Below are 12,097 nucleotides of genomic sequence, written 5' to 3' on the forward strand. Positions count from 1 at the left end.
CCGGCAGGTGTGCTTTTTGTTTTTCCCATTGAAAAACTTGCTGAGGAAATCCCAGACGTTGAAGCCGCTGTGACGAATGCAGACAGGGTCCCTGGGAACTAACAGAAGAAAAACATCTTAGCAGCACTGTAATCCATAGTGACCCTTACTTCATGGTGGTCGTGCCTTCAGGTTCTCCTTCCTCTGAAAGGCTAGGAAGGCGGATAGAGAGTAGGCAAACCTGGCATAAAAATATATCCTCACAGACAGCAGTGGGTAAAGCATACATCAGTGGATAAAGACCACATCCATATATCTAAAAAAACCCAAACATGGTCGGCCATGCCTCCCTTGAGGAACCTCCCTTATGTCTAATCCTAACCTGCCCTGCTTCAGTTTAAGGCCACTGCTTCTTATAATATGTCCTTAGTCGACTTAGAAAGTAGGTCTCCCCTTCATGAGGTTCCCCTTCACTTTCTGAGACAAAGGGGAGCCTAAGGCAGAGATCCTGTCTGTATTCATGTACACTAGCTGCTCCACATGCTATAGAATCACCTCTACACCTACAAACAGAAGCTTGTAGGACAGCAGCAGTCAAGGACACATAGCAGCATGGCAAGGAGGCATTGTGCAAACACGTGGCCAAAACATGGACAGCCTTGGCTTCCAATGGATCGTGGGTTTTTGGGGCTGAACCCAGTCTGTTCCAGGAGGAGCAAACCCTCCTTCTCTCCTTCCAAAGGATAGGTAAGCAGCATGCTCTTCCACTAGAGCCTGGAACTCACCAATAGTGAATTTCCTGTTTCCAAAAGGAGAATAACCTGGGTAGGAGGTAATTTGACCCTTAGGTCATATCCTTTAAGTATTTGTACAGAATTAATAGATTTCAGAGTAGCAGCCGTGTTAGTCTGTATCTGCAAAAAGAACAGGAGTACTTGTGGCATCTTAGAGACTAACAAATTTATTAGAGCTACAGCCCACTTCATCAGATGCATAGAATGGAATGATCCTACCTCCTCTTCTCACTTTATTCCTTTAAAACAGAGCAAGAGAACCTGTGGCTCCTTAGAGCAATATTACAGCTCCCTTCATTGTCCATGTTATACACCGCATGGATTCAGAGCCTGCTAATCTGTGCTGCCAAACATTAACCAGTCTCACATGGTTGGCAGGCCAGCAACCACTCTCATTTTGTAGTAATGAATATGCTGTGCATGAACTGAGGAGAAGGCAGGATGTTGGATCATATTAAAGAAGTTCTGTATTAAAATCTCAAATGAGTTTGATTCCCCATCGTTTAAATTCCAGGGTATTACTCATTAAGAGGTCTCTTGGGTTTTGGTCTCTTGGTTTTACTGTTTCTCTCCCTCTCTGTGTGAAACTTGCAAGCTGCTAATTGTGTTAGTACATCCTAAGACAGAGTCTGTTCTCAAAGCAATACTTTGTAACAACAACTACTCACAGAGAGAGAGAGAGAGAGAGAGAGAGAGACTCAAAGCGATACTTTGTAACAACAGAAACAGCACACAGAGACGCCCCGCCCTTTTGTTGTATTTATCTCGCTTTTTTAACAATTGTGATTAAAATAGAGATAGAGCATGTGTGTGGATGGATGCTTGGTGTGGATAATAACTGAATGACCAGGGAGGTGCCAGCCTAAGAATCCAGTGTCCATCGGCTGAAGAAGGCGTCAAGTGGAAATAACCAGAGGACCCCGGAGGGCAGACTGGAATCCACCCGACAGCCTCAAGGATGGGAGAACCGAAGAAGATAACATCTAGCAGCATGGAGCCGTCAGGAATGTGCCATCTGCTGATTGATTCAGCAACAGCATGATGAAGCAATTCCCATCGACTGGCATAGGAAGAAATTCCTATAAAAATGGACTCTAGAAACTGAGAACTTTGGGGTCTGATTCTGCAAACCAACTTCCAGGAGCATCAGATGTGCATCTGACAAGGCCCTGCTCCCTCCTCGTGTCCAGGCCACCTGGCCAGTGGCTTGGCACGAGCAACTCTAAGGCTGGTAACTATGATAACAACCTTGCAGAACCTGTGTGTGTGTGTGTATGAATGAATGCGTGAATAAATATGAAATTGAATGGAATGTTATAGCTATAACTCACTGCTTACTAGGATTCTTTCAGTATTCACAATAAATGTGGCATTTTGCCTTATGCCCTTTAATAAGATCCTGCTGGTTTTTCTTTTATTGGTATAACAAGGATACCTAATCATTGCATAACACTGGCAGTGGCAAAGCAGAGATATAGGGGGGATCTTGAAGAGGATCAGGGATAGGTGAAAGTAAAGGCTTAGATGCATCTTGTATACCAAATTTGATTAGATTTGTCTCATTCCTCATTTCTTACTTGCACGCAGCCTGGCTGCATGTACTCAGGTGGCGCAGACTGTGGTAGCTGGCTACATGTAAACTTGGCAATTCCTGCATCAGGGAATCATTGTTTAGCGTGGAGGATGGTGTATCATGTAAGTTGAGCAACAGCCTGTCTGTAATAAAACAATGAATCCTGCCTCCCTTTTTCCCAGGAGTTAGACTGCCACATTCACACTATCCCTGAGTTACAATTACTTAAGTCCTTTAACCATGATTCCTTTTACATCAGACCTTCCAAATCTGTTGATCATCATTTTTGCATTTATTTGTATTCTTTCTATTGTATCACTATCCTTTTAACGGTGAGATACCCAAATCTGTACACACTGGATCAAATTCAGCTCAGTTCATGTGAAGTTCATGCTGCTTAGTGGAGATATTCTGGATTTACACGTATATAAATGAGAGAATTTTTCCCATTATTCTATGTGGGGCCTCACTGATACTTCATACAGAAGAATTATGACCCCCCCCCTTACAACTCAAAACACTTCTCTTTAGAGATCACATTTCCTTTTTAATCATCAGTCCACTCTCTCTCTTTTTAAAACCCTTTTGACAGCCTAATAGAACTCAAATTTACCTTCTGAACTGCTAGTCCCTTTGCCAGAAGGTAGTCCTTTATCTCGGCATTTCCGGAGAATCTGTGTTTCAGGAAAACATGAATAAATGGTATAGAGTTTGCTATTTAGAAGGATTTTTAATAATTTCTAGTCAGTGGATACTGCCCAATGTACAACACTGTTTCTTAAGTGGGCTAGTGAAAGGTGTCATCCTGACTGTCCTGAAGAATAGAGTTGATAATTCATATAGAACACAGATAGCAATGATGAAGTGAGCTGTAGCTCACAAAAGCTTATGCTCAAATAAATTGGTTAGTCTCTAAGGTGCCACAAGTACACCTTTTCTTTTTGTGAATACAGACTAACACGGCTGCTACTCTGAAACAGATAGCAATGGCAGCCGCAAAGCAAGCTTCTCCACATTGCCCTGCTGCTGAGCCTCAGCACTGGCCTGGAGGAAACCTTCCCGTGATGGGAGGAGTGTTCAATGTCTTTGGCTTTTGTGCCGAGCCTGCCAATCAGGGCAAGGGACAATAAGTGATCATGAGCTTTGTGGTGAGAACATTTGTCCACTGGAAACTGGACTGAGACCCCACATTTATTTCACTTGGGCTGCCAGATAGTCTTTGGGTGGCAACACCTTTCAGTACAAACTTGAGTTGGACTTGTACCATTGATGTGGAGGTGAAGGACTCTATCTATTACCACTCCTCTGAGCCATCCAGTTCAGCCCCTCATAGCACAATTTATTATTAATAACTGATGATTAACAATTAATTATTATAAATAACACACTGGTTTTAAAAAAGATAGGGCATTCCACTGTCCCCAATGCAGCTTTTATTCACATGCATCTTCTTCGCACAGCCTCTTTGAAAAGTCCTGAGTAAGAAATGAGTAGGAACTTCAGGATTTGGCCCATTATATGTAAAGAGTCAAGCAGCAGCACTGGGAGAATCCTCATTCTGATCTCATTTGCACCATTTGCTGGGTGCTCATTTTACACCATTGTAACAACACTGACTTCCAAGGAGATACTTTTGATTTTTACACAGGGGTAAGCAAAATTAGAATCAGGATCTTCAACTTCCTAGTGGTCCCCCAGTTTATTGTGTGTCTGAACTGTGCTGTCAGTTTATAATAGATTATAAGCTCCTTGGAGCAAAGACCATGACTTCTCTTTGCATTGTAGGATTCCAAGCGCACTGATGGAGCATAGTAATTAATAATAATAAAATATCTTTTTACATTGTAAACTCTACGGACAGGGATAGTTTTTTTTGTTATTTATGCATACAGGGCCTAGCATAATAGGGTCCTGATCCCTGACTGGGGCTTCAAAACACTGCCACAGTAAAATCAATTAAAAAAATAATACTCTTACCCAAGTATAAGCATGGTTGATGAGAGTTATAGCCAAAATGCCAATACAGTATGAAAGCAGGATTTGCCCCACAACCCCACAAAAGTCTTCATCATCCCCGTCACACTCTCTGTAATCTGGTTCTTGGCTGGCAATGGCCGCTACAGGGCCATTATGTAAATAAAGCCACCAAAAATAGAGAAAAGGGAATCCCATTGAGTTTAGTTGATTAAGACACAGCATAATGTTGTTTCTCTCTTAGGAAATGGGATAAAAGAGGACAGAGTGGATTCTAATGCACCATGTGGTACCTTGGTAACCTATTGTTGACATTTATTTGTCTTAAGAGCTATCACAAGAAGTGGTCAGAACATGCTGATGACATCATTCTTGGAACCATAGTAACATGGAGGTGTAATCTAAGCACAAGGAAGACCTATTGTATTATGTTGTGAAGTTGCATTTGCTCCAAACTTTAAGTGTTTAGGTTTTTAGACCTGTTCCTGTGAAGTGCTGGGTGCCTTCAACTCCATCTGAAGTCCATGGGAGCTCAGGAAAATCAGTGCCTCCTAGGATTGGGCCCTTAATGCTGCATGAAAATTCTGTTTCTATTTTATGTTTCTGTTGCTTTTGTTCTGATGTTTGGAAAATGGATCAAAGATTGAAGGGCTTCCAGAACAACTGAAACCCTTTGATCACACAGTGGCCCAATGGGCTGGCTCTATATAGTTCCATCCTTCACCCCCTTCTTCTCTTTCCTCCCTTCCCCAGGGCAACAGTCTCTTTTTACTTTGTGCCTATGGTAGGCAGCCACTGCTCCTGTCTTTGGATGGTTTGATGGCCGGCTGCAGTTCTGGGTCCCCGCTACACTGTTCCCCTCTGTTGCTGATCCCCTTATTGTCCCAGTCTTCCACTCCCACCCAGTCTTCCCACCTCAGAATGTTGTTGTGACAGGATCTCCAGAGTGCAGCCTGGGACTGTGGGACCGCTGTGGCCCCTTAACTCACTAATCTGGGTTGTCTCTCACAACACCTTACTGGTGACAAGCAGCAAACCCCTCCACATGCTGTTACCACTCAGTACTACCACATATGCAGCCCCATGCCTAGCCAAATTGTATGAATGCTCCTAGAGCCACTCACGAATCACACAGAGAAAGACACCAGCCAAATCCCCCCCACCTCCCAGCCTTGTACCACTGGAATATATTGTCTTGCACTGCTCAAGACCCTTTCTTGAGCAATGCAAGTTTATGAATTCATTCAACACTTCATCAATGGAAAGTGGGCATGCACCAGTCTTTGTAACCTGAGCAGATTTACCAAGCCCTTCAGTCAAACCCACTGGTAAGGATAAACACTAGAATAAGTTTATTGATTACAGAAGATGGATTTAAGTGATTATGAGTGATAGACAAAAGTCAGAGTAGTTACCAAATGAAAATAAAAGACAAGCACACAGTCTAAATTCTCAACCTTATTAGACTAGGCAATATCTGGACTAAGCAGGTTTTCTCACTCCACTGGATACTGCAAGTTGGTTACAGTCTTTTATAAGCAGGCTCTCTCTGTTAGCCTGGAGACCAGTCTCCTCAGCTCCAGCATTCTCGTTACCTTCAGCATAGGTGGGAGAGGAGAAGGGATAAACCACGCGGCCTCTGTCCCCTATTTTATATCCTCATTCCATGTGCTTGGAGAACATAAATCCAAGGATATCTGGGCATTCCTGAGCCACCAGGCAAGGTTGGGCAATTCATCTGTTGTGGCCTTGCACAAGTAAGTCATTGAATTGTAACTCCCTTGCTGGTCAATGGCTGTTGATGGTTGTTTGACACATGCCCAGGTGTTGGTTACTTCCTTGCTGTTGTCTCTGGGGAGCTAATATCTGGGCAATTTCGCAACTCACGGCATATTTTAGTGACTACTATACAACACAATCTCATAACTTCATATACATTAATGATATACATATTTAGATAGAACAATGGCTTTCAGCAGATCATAACCTTTCCCATGATACCTTACATGGCATACTTTATATGAAATATCACAATTATATACAAATGATGAATATGGGGGTTCATACTCCATCATGTTGTGTCAACATATTATGTTGCTGCAAAACAGTACAGGTTTCAGAGTAACAGCCGTGTTAGTCTGTATTCGCAAAAAGAAAAGGAGTACTTGTGGCACCTTAGAACTAACCAATTTATTTGAGCATAAGCTTTCGTGAGTTACAGCTCACTTCATCGGATGCATCCGATGATTAGTCTCTAAGGTGCCACAAGTACTCCTTTTCTTTTTGCAAAATATTACAGTTTGTGTCAATATATCATCAGTTCCCATTAGTGCATTACTGTGTTGAGGTGATAGTCATGTTGCAATAATATCATCATGCTGTATATCATCAACACATCACCCAACTCATCATCCCATCATATGGAAACATCCTTACTTAGTGAGGAAATATCTTTAGGATGCACTAGTTCAACCTTGTGTCAACACTTCAAATCAAAACACAAAGTTGCACCAATGCATAAAAGCATCACATTGAAACTCTGTGGTGCTGTAACTTTGTGGAGTTGCGCTAACGTACAGTAACTCCTCACTTAACGCTGTAGTTATGTTCCTGAAAAATGCTACTTTAAGTGAAACAACGTTAAGCGAATCCAATTTCCCCATAGGAACGAATGTAAATGCGGGGGGGGGGGGGGTGAGGTTCCAGGGACATTTTTTTTTGCCATACAGTACAGTACTATAGTTGGGAGGCGTCCCCGCCTTACCCCACACAGGCACAGCCCACTGGCACTGGAGACAATGAGGCAGGAAAGGCGTCTGAAGGTGTTTGTAGGCTAAGAGAAGCACATTGTGCAGCGGCAGCTTCCCCTACTCTGCAGCACTGGGGGCGGAGGGCTCAACTCTTGGCCTGCCCACTCCACCCTTCCCCCAAGCCCCCACCCTTAACGCGCCTCTTCTTCCCCTCCTCCCCCTTTACTCCCTCCCTCCCTGTAGCAAGGCAGTCTGGCTCCCCGCCGCCCTGGAGACGGACGAGCCTCTCTGGACACCAAAGTGGGCAGAGCCGGTGAACCCTGCACCCACCCCTCCGAGGTCAAGGCACAGGACAGGAAGTATAAAAGCCCGACCCCAGAGCTGACTTGAAACACAGCCACCAGAGAGGCCAGATGCCTGTGGAGGAGCTTCTAGCTGGGAGACCACGGCAATGGGTGGCCGACCCGGGGACTGGCCAGACCAGCCAATGCCTGAGGCTAGCCCGAGCCCAGAGACGCTGCCAAGCCAACCGTGCGCCAGTTACCCCGAGGAGCCCATGGCGTGTGACCCCTGGAAGGACGTTGTCCGGACCCAGGTACCTTTAGAGGGGGAGGTAGCCTGGGGGCAGCCGACCCTAGTCAGGCTGCAACACCGCCAGAGCCTACGTCAGTGTGTTGCGGCCAGGATCCCCACTGACACAGCAGCAGGTCTTCTGCCGCTGCTAGGGCCCCGGGCTGGGATGCAGTGGAGTGGGTGGGCCTGCGTCCCCCCTGCCACCCAACTCGCGGGTGGCAGTCTCCCCCTCTCCCAGGCCGCTCTGATCCAGGGCCTGGGCCTTGTTAATAGTGAACCGTTTGCCCAACCCCTGCCTGAGGGCCTGCGCCACCGACTGGTTGTTGCCCCGCCCTGATCCAGGGCCTGGGCCTGGCCAATAGTGAACTGTTTGCTCAGTCGCTGCCTGAGGGCCTGAGCCACCGACTGTTTGTTGCCCTGCCCTGATCCAGGGCCTGAGCTGGCTAATACTGACGGCTTGAGCTACTGACTGTTGGCCCCGCAGGCAGGCTAGTTCCCCGACACACCTGACAGAAGTAGCGAGGCGGTCTGGCTCCCCGCCACCCCAGAGAGGGACGGGCTGGCCGAACCCCCCTACGCGTGGTGGAGAATGTGGGCATTGATCCCCCGATGCTTGTGAGAAGGGATGTGCGGAGGAGTGTGCCCAAGCAACCACAGATATGGATAAGCTTATTAAGTTCTTAGCCGAAAGCCGACAACAGCAGCAGACGGCCCAGCTCCAGCTCCAGCAGCAGCAACAGGCAGCCACCCAGCTCCAGCAGCAGGTGGTCCAACAGCTGATTTTGGAGCTGGGATGCCAGCACTGGGACCACCAGCAGCAATGCCTACAGCAGTTGGTGACCTTGTAGCCCCATCCTGCTGGACCACCCAGCCTAGCCCCTCCCATCCGGTGAACAAAGATGGGACCCAACGATGACCCAGAAGCCTTTCTTGTGACTTTTGAAAGGGTGACATTGGTCGCAGGCTGGGCCCAAGACCAGTGGGCAACCATCTTGGCCCCGTACCTGACCGGGACCGCCCAAACCGTATATCGGGGCCTGTCCATGGACGTGGCATGGGACTACACCCGGGTAAAGGCGGCAATCTTAGGTGCCTTGGACGTTAGTCCAGAGACCTTCTGACAACAGTTCTGGAGCTTGGTCTATCCTACAGGGGCCCGACCCTGGATGGTAGCCCAAGACTTGAGGGAAGCGTGCAAGCGGTGGCTACAGCCCGAAAGGCAGACCCTGGATGAGCTCGTTGAACAAATTATTCTGGAGCAATTCGTCCATATACTCCCATCGCGGGGGAGGGTCTGGGTCCTCCGCCACCAGCCTACGACGTTAATGGCTGCCTAATGGAGGACTTCCTTGCTGCCGAAGCACCGGTGGGGCCAATCATTAGAGCTGCCCCGCCGGGACCAGAGAGCCCTAACCCAGAGAAAAGGGGTGGCCACCCGGATCGAACCACGAAACCCGTCATGGGGCCCGGAGCCCCGACCCCGGCCTGCCGAGTCCCCAGTTCGACAAGCCCTGGCACCTCGACCAGATACCCGAGGGACCAACCAAAGCCCTCCCAGGGGCCAGGCGGGAACACTGTCCCACCCGGGATGCGCAGACCTCGGACCCTGTTTTTCCTGTGGGAAATATGGCCATTTACAGTGCGACTGCACTGGAATGGATTGCAGCTTCGGCCAGGTCTGCACGGGAGAAACCCGTGCCTGACGTCCACAGGCCACCAAGATTACAGTGCCAGTGGTTGTTGGGGATTGCCCAACCTTAGCCCTAATTGATTCAGGCTGCGGTCAGACGCTTGTTCGTCAAAGCCTAGGCCTCCAGGCTGATCCACGCCTGGGGATGATCCCTCTACAGTGCATTCATGGTGATGTACGACCCTACCCCAGTGCCCAAGTCCGGCTGACCGTGGATGGGGTCACATGATCGATGGTGATTGGCCTGGCTTCTCAGCTCACCTACCCGGTAATCCTGGGGTGGGACTGGCCAGACTTCCCGGAAGTCCTCCACTTAAATGCCGACGAAAGTCCCGCAGTTACGCCAGCACCGGAAGGGGGCCTTCCTGAGACCCAGTCGGAGGGGGAGGAGGCACCAGACCCCAACGGACTGGAAGAAGAACCCGCGGATGCCCTGCCAGACACTGCTGCTGAACCCCTGCTTCACACTGACTTTTGTCGTGACCAAAGGGCAGATACCACCCTCAGTCACGCTTACGAACAACTAGTCATGGTCGATGGAGCCGTAATTGACCCACACTGGGCGAAGCAGTGGCCACACTTCAAACTGCATCAGGATTGGCTCTATCAAGTAGAATGGGACCCGCGCATGGGAGAACCCCAGAGCCAACTACTCGTGCCTCAATGTCACCGGCAGGCTCTAATGAAACTCACCCACGACATCCCTGCTGCTGGGCACTTGGGCCATGAGAAGACTCTAGCCTGGATACTGACATGCTTCTTCTGGCCCGGCATGCATCAGGAAGTAAGGAACTATTGTAGCTCCTGTCCCGAGTGCCAGAGCCTATGTCAGTGTGTTACGGCCAGGAACCCTATTGACACAGCAGCAGGTCTTCTGCCACTGCTAGGGCCCCGGGCTGGGATGCAGTGGAGTGGGTGGGCCTGTGTACCCCCTGCCACCCAACTCGCGGGTGGCAGTCTCCCCCTCTCCCAGGCCACTCTGATACAGGGCCTGGGCTTTGTTAATAGTGAACTGTTTGCCCAGCCCCTGCCTGAGGGCCTGAGCTACTGACTGTTTGTTGCCCTGCCCTGATCCAGGGCCTGGGCCTGCTAATAGTGAACGGTTTACTCAGCCTTGCCTGAGGGCCTGCACCACTGTTTGTTGCCCACCCCGATCCAGGGCCTAGGCTGGCTAATACTGAGCTGTGTGCTCAGCCCCGCCTGACGGCCTGAGCTACTGACCGTTGGCCCCGCAGCCAGGCTAGTTCCCCGACACACCTGACAGAAGTAGCGAGGCGGTCTGGCTCCTCGCCGCCCCGGAGAGGGATGAGCCGGCTGAACCACCCTACACTCCCTTGCCTCCTGCCCGTGGCAATCAGCTGGCTTGCAGCGTTCAGGAGGCAGGGGAGGGAGGGGGAGCCTGCCAGCTGGCTTGCGGCGTTCAGGAGGCAGAAGGGAGTGGGGAGGAGTGAGGACATGGCGCGCAGGCTCCCCCTCCCTCCCGAACGCCACAAGTCAGCTGATTGCCGCAGGCAGGAAGCAGGGGAGGAAGGGGTGAGGCACGCCATGTCCTCGCTCCTCCTCCCTCCCTCCTGCCCATGTCACTGGTTTGCGGCGTTCAGGAGGCAGGGGAGGGAGGGGGAGCCTGCACGCTGAGTTCTTGCTCCTCCCCCCCTCCCTTCTGAACTCCGCAAACCAGCTGATTGTCGTGGGCAGGAGGAAGGGGGAGGAAGTAGAAGGCACTGATCTGCGGGGTCTGCTGGCGGGCGGGAGGCGCTGTGGCAGAGGGGGGTGTAGAGGAGCTGATGGGGGGCTGCCAGCTGTGGAAAAAGCAGGCAGCCAAATGACGTTATAGCAAAGCATTGCACAACTTTAAATGGAGCATGTTCTGTAATTGAGCAGGGAAGTCAGATCGAAACAACGTTAAGCGAGAGGACGTTAAGTGGGGAGTTACTGTATCACTGTGAGGTGGCAAAATTTAAAGACAACACAAAACTACTCAAGATAATTAAGCCCAAAGCTAATTGCAAATCACAAAACTGGGTGACTGGGCGACAAAATGGCAGATGAAATTCAATGTTGATAAATGCAAAGTAATGCACATTAGAAAACATAATCCCAATTATACATATCAAACGATGGGATCTAAATTAGCTGTTACTACTCAAGAAAGAGATCTTGGAGTTTTGTAGTGGTAATGAGGCCAATGCAAACAGGGTGGCCCATTTCAAACAACTGACAAGAAGGTCAATCACTCGATAACTACCCTGTTCTAAAAAGAAAAGGAGTACTTGTGGCACCTTAGAGACTAACCAGTTTATTTGAGCATGAGCTTTCGTGAGCTACAGCTCACTTCATCAGATACATACCGTGGAAACTGCAGCAGACTTTATATATACACAGAGAATATGAAACAATACCTCCTCCCACCCCACTGTCCCGCCGGTAATAGCTCATCTAAAGTAATCGTCAGGTTAGGCCATTTCCAGCACAAATCCAGGTTTTCTCACCCTCCACCCCCCCACACAAATTCACTCTCCTGCTGGTGATAGCCCATCCAAAGTGACAACTCTTTACACAATGTGCATGATAATGAAGTTAGGCCATTTCCTGCACAAATTTGTGCAGGAAATGGCCTAACTTCATTATCATGCACATTGTGTAAAGAGTTGTCACTTTGGATGGGCTATCACCAGCAGGAGAGTGAATTTGTGTGGGGGGGTGGAGGGTGAGAAAACCTGGATTTGTGCTGGAAATGGCCTAACCTGACGATTACTTTAGATGA

This window comes from Eretmochelys imbricata, chromosome 1, assembly GCF_965152235.1.
Source record: "Eretmochelys imbricata isolate rEreImb1 chromosome 1, rEreImb1.hap1, whole genome shotgun sequence".
Taxonomy (NCBI): domain Eukaryota; kingdom Metazoa; phylum Chordata; order Testudines; family Cheloniidae; genus Eretmochelys; species Eretmochelys imbricata.